The sequence below is a fragment of the Tribolium castaneum genome, chromosome 11, assembly GCF_031307605.1.
Source record: "Tribolium castaneum strain GA2 chromosome 11, icTriCast1.1, whole genome shotgun sequence".
Classification (NCBI taxonomy): domain Eukaryota; kingdom Metazoa; phylum Arthropoda; class Insecta; order Coleoptera; family Tenebrionidae; genus Tribolium; species Tribolium castaneum.
In genome coordinates this window covers 265,833-280,932 of record NC_087404.1, presented here as the reverse complement: position 1 = coordinate 280,932, position 15,100 = coordinate 265,833, and the positions used below count along the sequence as shown (strand labels likewise).

At 39.4% G+C, this 15,100-nt stretch overlaps 1 long non-coding RNA gene across 1 annotated transcript; it reads left to right on the top strand.

The window, feature by feature from the left end:
• The first annotated feature begins 11,439 nt into the window (after positions 1–11,439).
• On the top strand, positions 11,440–11,963 carry LOC135267363 (uncharacterized). Its single transcript, XR_010335792.1, has 3 exons — positions 11,440–11,560; positions 11,635–11,769; positions 11,832–11,963. It is a non-coding gene; the product is annotated as an uncharacterized LOC135267363 (long non-coding RNA).
• Positions 11,964–15,100: the final 3,137 nt, after the last annotated feature.

Genomic DNA, 15,100 nt, shown 5'->3' with positions numbered 1-15,100 from the left:
ATTAACATGAAACGTTTCTACAATGTTCCATTGTCAATGGTTCTAAGTAATTTAAAAACATCTGAGAAATGTACCAAACAAACAGTTCCAAATGATTTGTAAAGTTTTGGAACTTGATATAAACAAATAACTATTTATAAGCAAAATCAACAATTGAAATATTAATTTAAATTCGGATGTTGTTCCAAGTCTGTACTTCCCAAGTAATTAGTTGAGATCCAAGAATCATTGGTCTCAGGTGAAAGAAGAAATTGACATTAAAGGCTTCTACAAAATTGCATTGTCAATGCTTCCAAGTAATTAGAAAACTTCTGAGAAAAAAGTTTCAAACAAATGTTTCCAAGTATTTTGAATCTTTTGAAAATTGATCCAAACAAATATCTACTTAACAAACAAAAAAAAACAAATTAGAATATTCATTTCAAAACTGACTATGAATTTTACGCTAACGTAAGAAACACGTAAAAAACATACATTACTTTCAAGTAATTAAGAAAGTCCAAACAACTGTATCATGCAAATATTAAATTTTACATCAACTCCAACTAATGCAACAATTAAATAACAAATGTCTATAAATAAATTTTAACACATAAAACAAAAACAAAAACAAACATTGATGTCAAGTAATCAATAACGTGCAGACGAATGTTTCATGCAAACATTGATTTTTATAACAACAACAGCTAATGCAACAATTTAGTAACTAATGTCTATAAATAATTTAAAAATATATAGTCAATATAGGTTCAATTTCTAATATTTTGAACTGATAATGTTATTTACAAAACATTTTAAAAAGAAAAAGACAACAAAAAGATATAAACAAATGTGCAATGTACTGTTCACTAAACACGTACACACATTAGCATTGCAAAACTTACATATCGGTACTTTATAAACATTTAACCACCACAGAAAACAACAAAAAAAAACATAGCACAGTTATACAACATTAAGAAACAATAAAACATATAGTTACAGACAATAAGTAATAATATTTGCAATACATTAAAAAAATAAAACATTTACACTTTAGAAAAGTTTAGGATGCCGTCGGCCGCATAGATTTATAAGCTCGCCACTCAACGCATCAGACTTTAGTACCAAAGCAGCTCAGAACAGAACAACGTCACAAAGTTGTAACTGTTTATACGAAGCACTAACAAATAATAGTAACAGTAAACGTGAAAAAGTGTTGTGTATACATTGTATTTAAAAATAAATGTTTAAAAACTATGTGCTAATAAGTGAAGATAAGTGAAATTCTATAAGCTTCTGCGTTTACAAAATTTCACCGCTCAACAAAAAAACAAGAGGTATGTTTTAAGATACTAACAGCAATGTTTATAATTATTATTGCTACAAAAAACACAACATTCACCACTAAAATTAATATAAGTAATGTAACACTAAACATCTGCAAATATAATTGTTAAAACAGATACATAACCAAACTATCATTTGCACGTTATTTCTGACAGCATTTTGACAATTGACAAACAGCTGTCATTCTGCGCATGCGCGGCACATTCGGTATTTAGCCAAAGCTGTGTGTATATGTGCGTGTGTGTAATGTTGTGTGTGTCTTGTGTGTGTACAAATATATACATTGAATTGAAGAGTCAAATCCGGGTGGTCAAATCCGGGTGATTTCCCAATCCGTTTTGTGCGTCTGCGAACAGGTGGTGCTCCAAAACCTGGTGGATTGAGTCATCCTAACCTAACATTACATTCTAACCTAACTAACTTATTCTAAAGTCACATCCGGGGGGGGGGGTCAAGTCCAGGGCAAGTGCACTAAACACTTCATCATTGTCAATGAATGGCACCTGAGTGAGGTCAGGTGGCCAGGTTCCGGTGATTCCCCGGATCCGTTCCTGAACTTCCCCGAAAAGGAGGCCTTCCAAGATGCGGTAAACCGGGTCATCGTCAAAGTCGGGGCAATTTGGACAGAGTTTTGAGTTTTCGCTTTTTCCATGTCGTAATTGGTGGATACCAAAGTTCCCATGTCCCGTGAGAACCTGAGACTTGTGATGCGAAAACGTGATTGGGGGGCCTTCAAGTCGGCGAAAAACGTCCGGAAAAAATTCACACGAAATCCGTCCTTTCGTCGATGTTTCCCATCTGTGTTGCCAACGGTCGAGCGCACAAAGATAAACATATTCTCTGCAGTGCCTTATGGAATCGAATGTCTGGGGGGTGATCAATTCATCGAAAAGTAAAACATTGCGTCCATGTTTTATTTCGCTGATTCAGTGTCGAGTTTGAATCTCGATGTCCATAGGCAAGTGTCCAGCGAGAACAGCAGCTGCTTTCTTCGAAACCGAAGCGTAGCACTTCGCGAAAATCCGGTTGAACGGCGCTTGTGCAGACAAGTATTGTCGCTGGTTTTTGAAAGTATGGAGTCTGTCTGACCAGACACGGCTACCGTACGTCAGAATGGGGACAATCGCTCCATAATAAATCGCCTCCAATGATTTATTGCAGGTTTGTTCATACTTTCTGGCGGCGAGATTTCGTAGACCCATCGTGATTTGCCAGATTTTCTTTGCAGAATAACTGGCATGGCTCTCAAATTGTAGTTTAGAGTCAAGAAGTATGGCAAGATACTTTTGTGTCTTCACAAGTGCATTTCTGCTGCCGTAAATCCTGATGTCGAGGTCACGATGGTGGGTTCTCGGGGGGGATTTATTAATCATAAGTTTTGTCTTCGTCTCTGAAACACTCACTTTATTACGAGTAGCCCAATCTGTAATTTTGTTAATTACCTGAGTTAGTCGAATTTTTAATTGGGAACGAAGATCCGACTCTACGATGACAGCAAGATCATCAGCATATGCAATTGGAGTCGCAAAGTCCGGCCAATCTGAGTTCAAAAGAACGTCCATGATCAAGTTCCATATAGTGGGGCCCAAAACGGATCCTTGAGGACAGCCTTTTGTGCAGGTTTTCCGAACGGTGAAGTCTCCTTAAGTAAATTGCACTACTCGATCGGTCAAGTAGCTTTTGATCATAGCTGTCAATTTTGGGGTCGCACCTCGTCAAAGCTTTTATGAGATACGGCCACCACAAATTATCGAACGCGCCCTTAATGTCGAAAAAGATTGTCGCCACATACTTGGCCTAGGAGTCTCGAATTGTTGAGACAAGTGAGTGCAACGCATCACTTGTCGAACGACCTTTGACAAATTAAAATTGGTGTTGAGAATGTAACGGCGACAATTCTTCCTCCAGCTTTCTCCTGATGGTTTTCTCAAGGATTTTTCCATGTTCGGGAAGCAGCGTGATCGGGCGATAGTTCTTAATATTTGCGTGGCTTGCTTTGGGGTCTTTCAGCAGAACTACAATGTTGCCCATTTTCCAGGTAGTCGGAAAATAATTTAATAATTACGCGTTGTAGATTCTGGTTATCAGCGGGGTAATTTTGGGGTGCAATTATTTCAGAATTCTTCCTTTTAAATTGTCAAGGCCCGGGGCTTTTTTGTTCTGGTTTTGCGAGACAAAATTGTCGACCTCCTCCTCACTTCCTCCTCCTCACTCCCCACTTCCGCAGTGGTTGTTCGAAAATCGCTTTCAGTGACACGTTGCTCCTCGGTGTTGGCGTCAGTGTCGTCGTCCGGAAGTAAATTCGTAATGAGAAATTCCATGGTTGATTGGAATTCCCTGGTTATGTTGTCGTCCTCGTCGGTTTGAAAAGATTGCAAAATTCCACGAGTTTTGAATTTTTCAGAGGCCAATTTGTAGACAACTCTCCAGGTGTTCCTTGCCAGGTCATTCTCGGCGAATTCCAACCAGCATTTCTGTCTCCGCTTCTCCACTTTCTCTTTGAAAGTTTGCTTAGCCCTGGTCATTTCCGCGAAAAGATGGTCGGAATATTCTCGAAATCTGTTGCGATAAAAGAGAGTCTTTTTCGCAAGATAGATTTTTCGAAATCTCTCTAATTCCTCGTTCCACCAATCGGGCCTTGCCACAAAATTTTTGCGTTTTTTCCCGTGTTTGAGAAAAATCTCCGCAAATCCGCTGTATAGTTCCTTTGTCGTATTTTCGATTTCTGGGATAGGGTCGATCGTTGAAAATCTTTCATCCAAAAGGCTCATCAGGTCATCGACATGCGATTGAAGAACTTCATTCTTGATCCAGGTCAAGTCCAATCTGTAATTAACACAAGGTGTAGCATGATCTGCATAAGCAAGATTTTTATTGATTCTAAAGCTAATTAAGTTGTGATCCGATGACGTAGCATTTTCAACTTTCCAGTTTGAAATTTCAATAAATGGGTCGTTTGAAAAAAGTGTTCGATCAATATTTGATTCGCCATTGACGGTTTGAAAAGTCGGTAAATTATTTGGTTGGTTGGCTAAATTTAAATTATAATTTGCAACGAATTCCTCAATAATATGTGACTTTCTGTCGTTAAACCGGTCAAACCAAAGCTGCGACCTTGAGTTAAAATCTCCACAAATAATGATTCTATTACCTGCTACCAATTCCATTATCTTGTGCAGGTGTTCAAAAATTGGCAACGGGCTTTCACTTGGAGGCAGGTAGACGCTCAAATAATTGGAACAATGGCCCCGAAATAAATCGTTTTCAGCGATTTATCGCAGGATTGCCCAAATTTTCTTGCAGCGAGGCTACAGAGACTCATCGTAATTTGCCGAACTTTCTTCGCCGTGTGGGTGGCATGGCTTTCGAAATGCAGCTTCGAATCGAGCATAATGCCAAGATACAACTGCGTCTTCACCAACGAAATCTTGCTTCCATACACTCTGATGTCCAGGTCACGGTGGTGGGACCTCGAGGGGCATTTATGGATCATAAATTTCGTCTTCGTCTCTGAAACACTCAATTTATTACGAGTAGCCCAATCTGTGATTTTATCAATTACCTGAGTTAGTCGTAGCTTGAGGTGTGAACGAAGATCCGACTTCACAACGACAGCAAGATCATCAGCATATGCAATCGGGGTTGCAAAATCCGGCCATTCTGAGTCCAAGAGGGTGTCCATTATCAAGTTCCATAATGTGGGGCCCAAAACGGATCCTTGAGGGCATCCTTTGGAGCAGAGTTTTCGGACAGTCACATCCCCTTGTGTGAATTGCACAACGCGGTCCGTTAGGTAGCTTTTGATCATAGCTGTCAACTTCGAAGAGGCTCCTCGGTTTCTTAATGTCTTAATCAGGGATGGCCACCAAAGATTATCGAAAGCGCCTTTGATGTCGAAGAAGATTGTTGCCACATACTTGGCCTGGCAGTCCCGAATCGTTGAGACAAGTAAGTGCAGTGCATCACTTGTCGAACGTCCCTTGACAAATCCAAATTGGCGTGGAGAATGTAACGGCGACAATTCTTCTTCAAGCTTTTTCCTTACGGTTTTTTCCAGAATTTTGCCATGTTCCGGAAGTAGCGTGATCGGGCGATAATTTTTGATGTTCGAGTGGCTGGCTTTAGGGTCCTTTAGCAGAACTACAAGGTTTCCCTTCTTCCAGGTAGTTGGGAAATAGTTCAAATTCCAACAGGCATTGTAAATTCGGGTAATCAGCGGAGTAATTTTCGGGTGCAGTCTCTTAAGAATTTTTCCTTTGAGGTTGTCGAGGCTCGGGGCTTTCTTGTTTTGGATCTGAGACACAAAAATGTTGACTTCCTCATCAGTGATTACAACGTCACTTCCCACTTCCGCAGTGGTTGTTCGATAATCGCTTTGTGTGATGCGTTGTTCCACGTTGTTGATGTCGGGGTCGTCATCCGGAAGTAAATTTGTTAGGAGAAATTCCAAGGTTGATCGGAAATCCCTGGTTATGTTGTCGTCCTCGTTGGTTTGAAAAGATTGCAAAATTCCACGAGTTTTGAATTTTTCAGAGGCCAATTTGTAGACAACTCCCCAGGGGTTCCGGGCCAAGTCATTCTCGGCGAAATCCGTCCAGCATTTTTGTCTGCGCTTCTCCACTTTCTCTTTGAAAGTTTCCTTTGCCCTAGTCATTTCGGCGAAAAGATGGTCGGAATATTCTTGAAACCTGTTGCGATAAAAGAGGGTCTTTTTCGCAAGGTAGATTTTTCGAAATCTCTCCAATTCCTCGTTCCACCAATCGGGCGGTTGAAGAATTTCATCTTTAATCGAGTCCAAGTCCAATCTGTAATTAACACAAGGTGTAGTATGGTCTGCGCATGCTAAGTTTTTATTAAGTCTAAAGCTAATTAAATTGTGATCTGATGACGTCGCATTTTCAACTTTCCAATTTGAAATTTCAATGAAAGGATCGTTTGAAGAAAGTGTCAGATCAATATTTGATTCGCCATTGACGGTTCGAAAAGTCGGTATGTTGTTTGGTTGATTTGCTAAATTTAAATTGTAATTTACAATAAATTCCTCAATCAAATGTGACTTTCTGTCATTAAATCTGTCAAACCAAAGCTGCGACCTTGAGTTAAAATCCCCACAAATTATGATTCTGTTACCTGCTACAAATTCCATGATCTTATGCAGGTGTTCAAAAATTGGCAACGGGCTTTCACTTGGAGGCAGGTAGACGCTCAAACAATAAATTTGTACATTTTTCACCGAAATGGAAAGCAATGTTAAGAATTTATTAGAAAGCTGAGGGTAAAATAAGGGATTTAAACTAGGGTCAAAACACAGAATCGCCGTTTGAAATTTCGGATCGTTAGTTGCAAAGCAGCTAATTGCGGTCGAGATTCCTGACAATTTGTAATTTTGCCCACATTTAATTCTATGCGGTTCTTGTAAGAAAGCTAAATGAACTTTGTTATCAAATGCAAATTTTACTAACTCTGCCGTTGCCAATTTCGCGCCGTTGCAATTTAATTGAATAATACTGATTGTATTATCCATCAAAGTCTATATTTTTAATTGCCTCTTGCAACCGGTTTTTGTAAATTGGGCAGTTTGATGACTCTGCAGCGTGATTTGTGTCTTGCTGCTCTGCCCTAGTGCAATTACTACACTTGTGTTTGTTTTCCTCGTTTTTTAGTTTGCAAGTCACAGATTCGTGATCAGTGCTGGCACAATATCCGCACTGTTTTTCCGAATTGCAAAATTTGGACACATGCCCAAATTTTTGACACTTAAAACAACGAGTAACACGAAGATAATCCCTAATATGCAAAGATTTCCAGTTAATAAAAAGTCTGCTACCTGATTTGATAAAATGGTTGCGTGCCACTGGGTGCAGCTCAACAACCCATTGATTTGCCTTTCCATCTTTGTTGCCTACTTTGAACGCGGTTTTTACAAAATTTTTTGGTAAACTCTCAGGCAAATCTTGTTGCTTTTGAATTTCAGAAATTAATTGATCAGCGTCTAGGTCCTTGGGTACATCGAAAATTTGAATCTTGGGCCAAGTTTTATTGATTCTTTCAGCAGTTAAATTTAAAGATTTTAAAACGCCATTTTCCGTTAAGTTAAAAATTGAGGGGCAGTTTGACTCGACCAAAATGGCATTGTTCCTTATGGGCACGATTTTATTTACTTTGATTCCAAAGTCTTTCGGGGATTTAGTCATTAAGATTTTACGTGTATCCTCGGAGGATTTTACGTTTTTCAAAGTATCGTTAGGTTTAATTACTACTTTGAAGCTGCTCTGAGGGAGCTTATTCGGGGCTGATGAAACTTCAGTGTTTTTTGGCAAGTTTGTTTTCAAAATTTGGCTATAGCAAGGGCCAATTGGTGATGAAGAGCCTACGTTATTACCTAATTTACTTTCTATTGCCTTTTCAACAATGTTAGTGATTTTCTTTTCCAAATCAGTTTCTACTGGGGGCATACTAAATTTAGCTAAAATATTCCTGAGGCCTGCATGGATTTTTTGAATGGATTCCTGATACGTTTGTCGATTACTAACACAATCTTTTGATTTAATAATAAAACTGTCCAAGACATCTAAATTTTTTGCGCATTCTTTAATAATGCTACTAATATCATCACCACGTGGTCTTGATTCGTCCGAATCATCGCGAGACATGGTGGACGCTGTCGAATTTCGACGCGTTTGCACCATCCTGTCCAGCCCTGAACAGGCAAAATAATTTTAAACGACTCACCAAATGTTGTTCTATTCTGCTCTTGCCTTGGAAAACTGTTTGCACCAACACAAAACAATTTTCACTTCCACTTTCACTTTCACGATGCTCGATGTAGTCGGAGCGGAGAGGAGCGATCCGACTGGTTCGAGCGATGAACAGTGACTGACTGAAGGAATCAAAAAAAAAAACACCCCAAAGGGGTCTTTATTAACATAAATGCACCAAATTGGGCGCGACAAGAAACAAGTGCAAATTAAACAATATTCTTAGTGAAACGTCTAAAAGGTAATTTTAAAGTTTACTAGTGTCTCTAATGGTTACTAACAAATTCATCACCTTTAAATTTATGTGTTATCTCAGTAAGGGGAACTAACAAAAAGTTACATCATTTAACATCTTCGGCGTTTGGGCCAGATTATATAAATACTAGAGAGGAGGATAACGATGTAACAAACCACCTCCATGGATCTTTCGGTGATCAAAAACAAATGGAAGGTATGTTACGAACTAACAAAGAATAAAAGAAGTATAGGTAGTAGAGTCTGTTTGTATCGTAGGAAAACATTTGTAACCACACATGTTTGACATCAGGGTTTTTCAGTAGCAAACACATTTTTATTATTAGTATTATTTTAATTTTTATATTTTAAACGAGACAGGCCATTCGTCACCCCCGCACTCACAAACTGGGCCGAATATGAAGCAACAGGCCATAAAACTCCCGCACCAACGCACTGTAGCCGAGCACCTACGGCAAGGCGGTGAACGGTTCCAGAAGTTCCGATTTTAGGTGGATTATCCAGTTTAGGGACAGAAAAGGTGAGTTTACACTTCTGTAGATGTCACGTCTTGGTACATCGAAGAGGGGGCAAACCAGAAGTCTGTGAATAGGGTCGTCTCTAACTCCACATTCCGCGCATTCGTCCGTCTCACTTTTACCCACCCTTTGAAGGTGGGACATAAAATTGCCATGACCCGTTAGGATTTGGGTTGCAGCGAAGGAGTGTGAATATCTAAGTCCCGATTGAACTATCGGACGAAATCTATAGGTAGTTCTTCCTTTGGTAGAGGAGTCCCATCTTTCTTGCCACAAGTCTTCGACCAAAATCGCCACATATTCCCTCGCATGTTTGTAAGTGTCAAAGTCACTCTTTTCTATCTCAAAACCCAAGAGATTACAGCTTTGGTCCTTTTTAAGTAGCTTGCAGCAGTTTATTCTTGCCGCCTCCAGGTCTAGCGGAGGCACACCTGCCAGCACATGGGCAGCGTCGTTAGATACCGAAGCATAACAGCCTGCAATGCACCTCGATGCCAGCCCTGAGAGTGAGGTAAGTTTGCTTTTGATTTTAGAAATATTTAGTCGATCCGCCTAAACCTCTGATCCGTACGTCACTATGGGAATTATTGCGTGATTATAAATAGCACTTATAGAGTCTGCAACAGAGATGTTCCACCGAAGTTTGATTTTGCGTCGGAGCGCCATCATGATTGTTCTAGCTTTAGAACACACATTATTAATGTGTTTTTGGAAATTAAATTTACTGTCAAAAAGGATTCCTAGGTATTTGTGTTCGGTAACTATTTGTATCGTCGAGTTGTTGATTTTAATTGCCAAATCTCTGTTATGTACTCTTTTAGGTGAGTTTAAACATCATGATTTTTGTCTTACTAGACGAGACTTGAAGTTTTTGATTTCCTGCAAATTGGCAAACCGCTCTCACTATAGTTTGAATTGTAAATCTAAAACTGAAGGAATCAAAAAAAAAATAAAAAAATAGGTGCCCGAAGGCACGTTTATTCTAAAAACAGCCGCCAAGTTGGGCGGAAAGTCGGTTACAAAATTTGACATGTATTTACAATATTTTCATTAATTATACTAAATTAAAGAATTATATTTCCAGCTTTTCTATTGTCAAAGTATGCCGTCTCCTAAATCTAAGATGGACAATATTGAAAGGATAATTTATCAAAGCTTTCCCAAACCTTGCTTTTCGGTTTTGAAGTTGAACAAAAATGGTGAAGTAAATGTGACAAGAAAAGTCCAGTGTAGGAAAAGTTTGAGAAATTTTACAACATTTTTAGGTTGACGGAAGCGAGTAGAAAAGTAGATTTGTAAATGAAAAATACCTAAAACTAACTTACGAATGCCTAACTTAAAACTAACAATCACACTAAGGTGAGGGTGTTTTGCGTGTGTGCTTGTGTGATTGTGCGTGTATGGTTGTGTGATTGTGCTAGAGAAAAAAGTGTGTGCGAAGTGATCGTGTGTGAGGATGTGTGTGTGTGTGTGTGTGTGTGTATGTGCGTGTGTGTAATGTGTGTGTCTTGTGTGTGTACAAATATATACATTAAAGAGTCAAATCCGGGTAGTCATAATCGGGTGGTCAAATCCGGGTGATTTCCCAATCCGTTTTGTGCGTCTGCGAACAGGTGGTGCTCCAAAACCTGGTGGATTGAGTCATCCTAACCTAACATTACATTCTAACCTAATTAACTTATTCTAAAGTCACATCCGGGGGGGTCAAGTCCAGGGAAAGTGCACTAAACACTTCGTCGTTGTCAATAAATGGCACCTGAGTGAGGTCAGGTGGCCAGGTTCCGGTGATTTCTCGGATCCGTTCCTGAACTTCCCCGAAGAGGGGGCATTCCAAGATGCGGTGAACCGGGTCATCGTCAAAGTCGGGGCAATTTGGACACAATGAGTTTTCGCTTTTTCCAAGTCGTAATTGGTGGATACCAAAATTCCCATGTCCCGTGAGAACCTGTGACTTGTGATGCGAAAACGTGATTGGGGGGCCTTCAAGTCGGCGAAAAACGTCCGGAAAAAATTCAAACGAAATCCGTCCTTTCGTTGATGTTTCCCATCTGTGTTGCCAACGGTCGAGCGCACGAAGATTAACATATTCTCTGCAGTGCCTTATGGAATCGAACGTCTGGGGGGTGATCAGTTCATCGAAGAATAAAACATTGCGGCCATGTTTTATTTCGCTGATGCAGTGACGAGTTTGAATCTCGATATCCATAGGCAAGTGTCCAGCGAGAACAGCAGCTGCTTCCTTCGAAACTGAAGCGTAGCACTTCGCGAAAATCCGGTTGAACGGCGCTTGTGCAGACAAGTATTGTCGCTGGTTTTTGACAATATGGAGTCTGTCTGACCAGACACGGCTACCGTACGTCAGAATGGGGACAATCGCTCCATAATAAATCGCTTCCAATGATTTATTGCAGGTTTGTTTATACTTTCTGGCGGCGAGACTTCGTAGACCCATCGTGATTTGCCAGATTTTCTTTGCAGAATAACTGGCATGGCTCTCAAATTGCAGTTTAGAGTCAAGAAGTATGCCAAGATACTTTTGTGTCTTCACAAGTGCAATTCTGCTGCCGAAAATCCTGATGTCACTGAAGGAATAAAAAAAAAACCACCCCAAAGGGGCCTTTATTAACATAAATGCACCAAATTGGGCGCGACAAGAAACAAGTGCAAATTAAACAATATTCTTAGTGAAACATCTAAAAGGTAATTTTAAAGTTTACTAGTGTCTCTAATGGTTACTAACAAATTCATCACCTTTAATTTATGTGTTATCTCAGTAGGGGGAACTAACAAAAAGTTACATCATTTAACATCTTCGGCGTTTGGGCCAGATTATATAAATACTAGAGAGGAGGATAACGATGTAACAAACCACCTCCATGGATCTTTCGGTGATCAAAAACAAATGGAAAGTATGTTACAAACTAACAAAGAATAAAAGAAGTATAGGTAGTAGAGTCTGTTTGTATCGTAGGAAACATTTGTAACCACACATTTTAAACGGGACAGGCCATTCGTCACCCCCGCACTCACAAACTGGGCCGAATACGAAGCAACAGGCCATGAAACTCCCGCACCAACGCACTGTAGCCGAGCACCTACGGCAAGGCGGTGAACGGTTCCAGAAGTTCCGATTTTAGGTGGATTATCCAGTTTAGGGACAAAAAAGGTGAGTTTACACTTCTGTAGATGTCATGTCTTGGTACATCGAAGAGGGGGCAAACCAGAAGTCTGTGAATAGGGTCGTCTCTAACTCCACATTCCGCGCATTCGTCCGTCTCACTTTTACCCACCCTTTGAAGGTGGGACATAAAATTGCCATGACCCGTTAGGATTTGGGTTGCAGCGAAGGAGTGTGAATATCTAAGTCCCGATTGAACTATCGGACGAAATCTATAGGTAGTTCTTCCTTTGGTAGAGGAGTCCCATCTTTCTTGCCACAAGTCTTCGACCAAAATCGCCACATATTCCCTCGCATGTTTGTAAGTGTCAAAGTCACTCTTTTCTATCTCAAAGCCCAAGAGATTACAGTTTTGGTCCTTTTTAAGTAGCTTGCAGCAGTTTATCTTGCCGCCTCCAGGTCTAGCGGAGGCACACCTGCCAGCACATGGGCAGCGTCGTTAGATACCGAAGCATAACAGCCTGCAATGCACCTCGATGCCAGCCCTGAGAGTGAGGTAAGTTTGCTTTTGATTTTAGAAATATTTAGTCGATCCGCCCAAACCTCTGATCCGTACATCACTATGGGAATTATTGCGTGATTATAAATAGCACTTATAGAGTCTGCAACAGAGATGTTCCACCGAAGTTTGATTTTGCGTCGGAGCGCCATCATGATTGTTCTAGCTTTAGAACACACATTATTAATGTGTTTTTGGAAATTAAATTTACTGTCAAAAAGGATTCCTAGGTATTTGTGTTCGGTAACTATTTGTATCGTCGAGTTGTTGATTTTAATTGCCAAATCTCTGTTATGTACTCTTTTAGGTGAGTTAAACATCATGATTTTTGTCTTACTAGACGAGACTTGAAATTTTTGATTTCCTGCAAATTGGCAAACCGCTGTCACTATAGTTTGAATTGTGGATCTAAATTCATTTCTTGTATTTGCTCCCGTAATTACAACAATATCATCAGCATATGCGATTGTCTCAGTGTTTGGCGCAATTTTTTTCCTTAGAAATTCGTCCAAAATGGTGTTCCATAAGGTGGGGCCTAGTACCGAGCCCTGTGGACACCCCTTGGTGCAGTTTTTTCTGTTGACAATACCTCTGTAAGAGTATATTACATTCCTGTCTGAAACGTAGCTTTTCATTATTCGTATTAAGTGAGGACTGACACCTTTCTGTCGAAGAGATTTAATTATTGAGGGATACCACACATTGTCGAAGGCTCCGCTTATATCGAAAAAAACAGCCGCAGTGTATTTGTACTTTTGATTATAGGCTTGAAGCTGATTTTTGAAAGATTGCAGAGCATCAGTGGACGATTTACCAACACAGAAACCGTATTGATTGTCAGCGTGAAAAACGTCTGTGCTCTTAAAGAGTCTCGTTCTGATCAATTTTTCAAAAATTTTTCCCAAATTATTAAGAAGTGTAATAGGTCGATAATTTTTTATGTTACTAGGATCTCCACCTGAGTCTTTCGGGATGACCACTAAATTTCCCATCTTCCAGCATTTTGGGAAGTAACTAGCCCGGAGGCAGGAGTTGTATATATGTAAGAAAAAATTAGATAGACTAGGGTGCATTATTTTGATCAGGTTGCCGTCGATTTTATCCAGTCCAGGTGCTTTCTTTTTTAGGTTTTTGATTATTATTTCAAGTTCCGTGTTAGTCACCTCATCTATATTGTATCTGTACGTCATTTCAATTGTGTTAAAGTCTTGTCTAGTAATTTTTTGTGACAGAGTTTCGTTTTCTTCGTTATCGTCAGGGAGTAGTGAATGTAGAAGTCGTTTAGCAGCATCCGATGGGTTTAGACTAGTTTCTCCGTCATTTTCAAAGACACCCAACAAGTTTGTTTTTTTGAACTTTTCGGCAGCAACTCTGTAGACTACCCCCCAAGGGTTAGGGGCTAAATCTTCCTTCAGAAAATTTTCCCAGGATTTTTCTTTATCCAGCTTTATTCTGTCTTTAAATTTTTGTTTTACTTGACTCGTAGAAATGTATAGTGCTTCTTTTAAATCAGAGTTTTTGTTTTTGTAAAGGTCTTTTTTGGCCTTAAGATATTGTCTTCTGAGGGCCTCAATTTGTTCGTTCCAAAACGTGAGTCTGTTCTTAAAAGTCTTTTTGACGCGAGAGCACGAGCTAATAATTTTATCTAGTTCAAAGTAGAATTTTTCCAGGCATTGGTCAATTTTATTTTGGCTAATTAGGATGGGATATTTATTGATTAAATCTGTAGATAATTGTTCCAACAAGGGTGCTGCTTTCTTGATGTTAAAGTTACAGATTTTTTGATCCATCGAGGCATTGACTTCCGGAAAAATGTGATTATAATTATCATTGAATTCGAAAGTAATAGCTCTATGATCGGAGGTGTTGATGTCCACTGTTTTCCATGTCTGAATCTTATTTAGGAGGAACTCGCTTCCAATTGTAAGATCTATGTAGCTTGCGCCGTTTGTGGTTTCAAAAGTAGGTGGATTATTAGGTTCGTTAAAAATACACATATTGTTAGCGATTATAAAGTTCTCCATTGCAGGAGAATTATTATCTGAAGGAATCAAAAAAAAAAAAAAATAGGTGCCCGAAGGCACGTTTATTCTAAAAACAGCCGCCAAATTGGGCGGAAAGTCGGTTACAAAATTGGGCATGTATTTACAATATTTTTATTAATTATACTAAATTAAATTAAAGAATTATATTTCCAGCTTTTCTATCGTCAAAGTATGCCGTCTCCTAAATTTAAGATGGACAATATTGAAAGGATAATTTATCAAAGCTTTCCCAAACCTTGCTTTTCGGTTTTGAAGTTGAACAAAAAATGGCGAAGTAAATGTGACATGAAAAGTCCAGTGTAGGAAAAGTTTGAGAAATTTTACAACATTTTTAGGTTGACGGAAGCGAGTAGAAAAGTAGATTTGTAAATAAAAAGTACCTAAAACTAACTTACGAATGCCTAACTTAAAACTAACAATCACACTAAGGTGAGGGTGTTTTGCGTGTGTGCTTGTGTGATTGTGCGTGTATGGTTGTGTGATTATGCTAGAGAAAAAAGTGTGTGTGAAGTGATCGT